Source organism: Triticum aestivum, chromosome 7D (genome assembly GCF_018294505.1).
Source record: "Triticum aestivum cultivar Chinese Spring chromosome 7D, IWGSC CS RefSeq v2.1, whole genome shotgun sequence".
NCBI lineage: Eukaryota > Viridiplantae > Streptophyta > Magnoliopsida > Poales > Poaceae > Triticum > Triticum aestivum.
The window spans coordinates 46,443,157-46,449,584 of record NC_057814.1 but is presented as its reverse complement, the minus strand read 5'-3'; positions in this window follow the sequence as shown (position 1 = coordinate 46,449,584).

Here is a 6,428-nt window from a genome sequence, read left to right as displayed (position 1 = left end):
CCGGAGCCATAGCTGCTCTAAGCCGGGCCAAGGCGTTCCTTCCAGAGCTAGACCCGGCGGACATCGCTCTGGGCTACCCCAGTTTGAAGGAAGACGGCACCACCTTCGACCAAAAGGACTTCGCAGCTTGCGTGAAGATCGTACGCCCGGTGGCCACTCTAATTGGCAATGATACAGACCTGACTAAGTACCAGCCGGGTTACGATGCAGAGAATCAGAGGATCCCCACTCCGCACTATGAAGCCCTCAGCTTAATCCCGCCAACTCGCAAGCACACCTTCGCCCCGGAGATTGACCCGGCGGGGTTAATTGACGAGGAAGCTCAATTTGAAGCTCTGAGCGGCATCGACTGGAAGTCGTCAACTTTCTAGGTCTTGGGAACAGCCGGAGGAGAAGAGAGGGATGAACCGGAGACTTCAACCCAGCAAGCATCGTAACTCCGCAGGCGGCTTATCAAATAATGCTTCACCCTTTTGGACTCGATGAGTCTTGTAAAAGAGTAGTACCAACACTTTAACTTTGCCGTGCCATCGTGCACGCGTTGAATGCTGAAGTCCATTAAAGTTGTCTCCTTTATATTTCTCCGGGTCATAACCGATCATTCATTTTCCTTAAGCTCAAAATAATTGCCCTTAACTATCCTGCATAGAAGGACAAATCACAAGTCTCTAGGCGGCTTACCGCACTGAGAAGCATAGTTTTAAACATATAACTCGGAATATGAATCAAAAAAGACTGGTCCTCAGTTATGTCCTTGATATAACCGTAACAACACAATTACCAGCCTGCAAGCGCACTTCCGTCTTAGATAACCCGGGCAATAAGATTGGTACCTCAATTCCGGTTTACCAGTCTTAATGACGCCGGTTGTATTCGATTAGCACTGTAAATCAAAGTTAAGCCGACAAAGTGAGACCCGGCCGTACACACTTTGAAGTAATCAGAAGAAACTTTCTATAAACCAGAAGAACTTAGGGGCTTCCGGTTCGAATACGACCAGAAACCCGTTCCAAAGGGGTTATGCTAGGATTCGAATGCGATCATATAGCCCCCAGTGGGTGTGGCGATGCCAATCAAGAGGGTATCGACAGCTATGTTCTCTTTGATTCGAATACGACCCATGTTTGAACAGGAAGCCCCCAAGTGACTTTAAGAATTGTTTAACGATGCTGATTTGAATACGATCCACGTCGGTTCCCAAAGGGGTTAAACTAAGATTCAAATATGATCAAAGAAAACTCCCCAATGAGCTCGGCACTTTGCCAATCAAATGGGTATCGACAGCTATGTTCTCTTTGGTTCGAATACGACCTATGTTTGAACAGGAAGCCCCCAAGTGACCTTATTGCCTACGGCTAGATTTGAATACGATCATAAGCCGGATCCTCCTTCAAGTTATCATGTAATCTTGCAATGAAAACAACACATGCACATTTGGAGGAGAAAAAAGGACAGAGGTCCTGCTTTATTGCTTATCATAATATATACATGGCTTAGAGAAATATGTACATTATGAGAGCCGGTGGCTCAAGTGTAGTAAGGCCGAAGCTGAGCTATGTTCCACGGCCGACGGGTCTCTTCCTCCGACTTACGTGAATCTTTGTGCTCCCGAATGTCAATGAGGTAATATGACCCGTTGTGCAAATTCTTGCTGACCACAAAGGGCCCTTCCCAAGGCGGGGATAGCTTGTGCGCATCTGTTTGATCTTGGATGAGCCGGAGCACCAGATCGCCTTCCTGGAAGACCCGGGATTTAACCCGGCGACTATGATAACGGCGCAGGTCTTGTTGGTAAATCGCTGAGCGAGCTGCTGCCACATCACGCTGTTCGTCCAACAAGTCAAGAGCATCTTGGCGCGCCTGTTCATTATCCGCCTCAACATAAGCCGCCACTCGAGGCGAGTCATGACGGATGTCACTGGGGAGGACTGCTTCTGCCCCATAAACCATGAAGAAAGGCGTGAAACCTGTAGACCTGTTAGGAGTAGTGTTGATGCTCCATAACACGGAGGGTAACTCCTCCACCCAACAACCCGGCGTCCGTTGCAAAGGGACCAAAAGCCGGGGCTTGATGCCCTTCAGAATCTCCTGATTAGCCCTCTCAGCTTGACCATTGGATTGAGGATGAGCCACTGATGAAACATCAAGTCGGATATGCTCTCGTTGACAAAACTCCTTCCATGGCGCCTTTGGATAGATTGGTACCATTGTCAGTTATAATGCTGTGTGGAAAGCCAAAGCGAAAAATCACCTTTTTCATAAATTGAACCGCCGTGGCTGCATCACACTTGCTAACTGGCTCCGCTTCAACCCACTTGGTAAATTTGTCAACTGCCACCAAGAGGTGGGTCTTCTTATCCTTGGACCTTTTAAAAGGCCCAACCATATCAAGCCCCCAGACCGCAAAGGGCCAAGTAATTGGGATCATCCTCAGCTCCTGAGCCGGCACATGAGCCCGTCGCGAGAACCTTTGGCAACCATCACATTTACTGACCAAGTCCTCCGCATCAGCATGAGCCGTTAGCCAATAAAAACCATGACGAAAAGCCTTGGCCACAAGAGACTTTGAGCCGGCGTGATGGCCACAATCCCCTTCATGAATCTCACGCAAGATCTCTTGACCTTCCTCAGGGGAGACACAACGCTGGAACGCTCCCGTAACACTGCGGCGATGCAACTCACCATTGATAACAATCATTGACTTAGACCGCCGGGTTATTTGTCTGGCCAAAGTTTCATCCTCAGGCAAATCTCCCCGGGTCATGTAAGCCAGATAGGGCATTGTCCAGTCCGGCATGATGTGGAGAGCCGCCACCAGTCGTGCCTCCGGGTCAGGGACAGCCAAGTCTTCCTCTGTAGGCAACTTAACAGAAGGGTTATACAGGACGTCCAGGAAAGTATTAGGCGGCACCGGTTTTCGCTGAGAGCCCAGCCGGCTTAAAGCATCAGCCGCCTCGTTCTTCCTGCGATCGATGTGCTCTACTTGGTAACCCTAAAAGTGCCCAGCAATGGCATCAACTTCGCGGCGATAAGCCGCCATGAGAGGGTCCTTGGAATCCCACTTTCCTGATACTTGTTGAGCCACCAAGTCTGAGTCGCCGAAGCACCTTACCCGACTCAAGCTCATCTCTTTAGCCATCCGAAGACCATGGAGCAAGGCCTCGTACTCAGCCGCATTGTTAGTGCAAGGAAACATCAACTGTAGCACATAATGGAACTTGTCACCTTTAGGGGAAGCCAACACGACTCCAGCCCCCGAGCCCTCCAATTGCCTGGACCCATCGAAGTGAATAGTCCAGTATGTGTTATCCGGCTTTTGCTCGGGCACTTGTGACTCTATCCAATCATTGATGAAATCCACCAAGGCCTGAGATTTAACAGCAGTGCGTGGCACGTATTTCAGACCATGGGGTCCGAGCTCTATAGCCCACTTAGCCACTCTCCCTGTGGCCTCTCTGTTTTGAACGATATCTCCAAGGGGGCAGAACTGACCACAGTGATGGGGTGACCCTGGAAATAATGCTTAAGCTTCCGGCTCGCCATGAACACACCATAAACAAGCTTCTGCCAATGTGGATACCGCTGTTTGGATTCAATGAGCACTTCACTGACATAATAAACCGGCTGCTGAATCGGATGCTCCTTACCCTCCTCCTTGCGCTCCACCACCATAGCCACACTGACGGCTCGTGTGTTCGCCGCCACATACAGTAATAAGGGCTCCTTATCAACCGGAGCAGCAAGGACTGGGGGCTCTGCCAGCTGCCTCTTCAGATCCTCAAAAGCAGTATTAGCTGCATCATTCCAGACAAAGTTATCAGTTTTCTTCATCAACTGATATAATGGCATGGCCTTCTCACCCAAACGGCTTATAAACCTGCTTAAAGTAGCGATGCGACCCGCCAAGCACTGAATGTCATTTATACACGCCGGCTTAGCCAGGGAGGTGATGGCCTTGATCTTCTCCGGGTTAGCTTCAATGCCTCTGTCAGAAACCAAAAAACCCAAGAGTTTGCCTGCAGGAACACCAAAAACACACTTGGCCGGGTTAAGCATCATCTTGTAGACCCGGAGATTATCAAAGGTTTCCCTCAGATCATCTATCAGGGTTTCCTCCTTCATGGATTTAACCACAATATCGTCCACATAAGCATGAACATTGCGCCCAATCTGGTTATGAAGACAGTTCTGCACGCAACGCTGGTAAGTCGCCTGTGCACACTTGAGTCCAAAGGGCATGGACACGTAGCAGAAGGCTCCAAAGGGGGTGATGAACGTCGTCTTCTCCTGGTCCTTAACTGCCATTTTAATCTGATGATATCCGGAATAAGCATCCAAGAAACTTAAGCGCGCACAACCAGCCGTAGCATCAATAATCTGATCAATATGGGGAAGGGCAAAAGGATCAGCCGGACACGCCTTGTTTAAGTCCGTGTAGTCCACAGACATCCGCCAAGTGCCGTTCTTCTTGAGTACGAGCACCGGGTTAGCTAACCATTCTGGGTGAAAGACTTCAACGATAAACCCGGCCGCCAAGAGCCGGGCTACCTCTTCGCCAATAGCTTTCCGCCTCTCTTCATTAAACCGCCGAAGGAACTGCCTGACCGGCTTAAATTTCGGATCAACATTGAGAGTGTGCTCAGCGAGTTCTCTAGGTGCACCTGGCATGTCAGACGGCTTCCATGCAAAAATGTCCCTATTCTCACGGATGAACTCGATGAGCGCGCTTTCCTATTTTGGATCCAGATTGGCACTGATGCTAAACTGCTGAGATGAATCGCCTGGAACGAAATCAACAAGTTTAGTCTCATCAGCCGACTTAAATTTCATTGCCGGCTCATGCTCCGTAGTCGGCTTTTTCAGAGAGGTCATATCTGTTGGGTCGACGTTGTCTTTGTAAAACTTCAACTCCTCTGTTGTGCAAACAGATTCTGCATAAGCTGCATCGCCTTCCTCACATTCCAGGGCCACCTTCCAGCTGCCGTGAACCGTAATGGTACCATTATGACCCGGCATCTTGAGCTGTAAATACACGTAACACGGCCGTGCCATGAACTTGGCGTAAGCTGGCCGCCCAAATATGGCATGGTATGGACTTCTTATCTTGACCACCTCAAAGGTCAATTTTCCCACCCTGTAGTTGTGCTCATCTCCAAAGGCCACTTCCAATTCGATCTTGCCGACTGGATAAGCCGACTTACCAGGTACCACACCATGGAAAATAGTGTTTGACTGGCTGAGGTTCTTATCAATCAACCCCATACGACGGAAAGTCTCGTAATAGAGGATGTTGATGCTGCTGCCTCCATCCATGAGCACCTTAGTGAACTTATATCCTCCCACCTGAGGAGCCACCACCAAGGCCAAGTGACCCGGATTATCCACCCGGGGAGGGTGATCCTCCCTACTCCACACTATAGGCTGCTCAGACCACCGCAAGTAGCGTGGAACCGCCGGCTCAACAGCATTCACAGCCCTCTTATGAAGCTTCTGATCTCGCTTACACAGACTGGTGGTAAACACATGATACTGTCCACCGCTAAGCTGCTTTGGATTGGTCTGATAACCCCCCTGCTGCTGTTGATGACCCTGGCCAGACTGCTGATTAAAGCCCCCTTGACCGTTCTGAGGATTAGAATTTGAGCCGCCGCCCGGGCCATGAAAGCCGCCGGCGCCTGAGCCGCCGCCCGGGCCATTGTAATTCTTAAAGGCCTTCATGATTGCACAATCCTTCCACAGATGGGTAGCTGGCTTCTCTCTAGAGCCATGCCTTGGACAAGGCTCATTCAACAGCTGCTCCAGCGTCGGGCCTGACCCGCCGGCTCGGGGAGGGGGCCTCCCCTTGCGTCGCTGGTTATTACCTTGTGAGCTGGCGTTGGCTACGAACTCTAGGCTGCCATCGGCCTTGCGCTTGCCACCTCCTTGGTTCCCCGGGTTATGCTGAGGACCCTTGCCATTTGCCGTTCTTCTTTCCCTTCCCTGTCCTTTCATCATCTGAAGCGGGGTCCTTGGTACCATCAGAATCGGCGTACTTGACAAGAGCCGCCATCAGTGTACCCATATCATTGCAGTCGCGCTTAAGCCGCCCGAGTTTCATCTTCAGGGGCACAAAACGACAATTCTGTTCCAACATTAAGACTGCAGAGCCGGCATCCATCTTATCCGAGGAATGTATTATCTCCTTAACCCGGCGAACCCAATGTGTCGTAGACTCACCCTCCTGCTGCTTGCAATTAGTCAAATCCACAATTTACATAGACTGCCTACAGGTATCCTTGAAGTTTTGGATGAACCGGGCCTTCAGCTCAGCCCAAGACCCAATGGAATTCGGTGGTAGCCCTTTCAACCAAGTGCGGGCAGTCCCATCCAACATCATGGTGAAGTATTTGGCCATTGCCGCTTCACTGACCTCCAGCAGTTCCATGGCC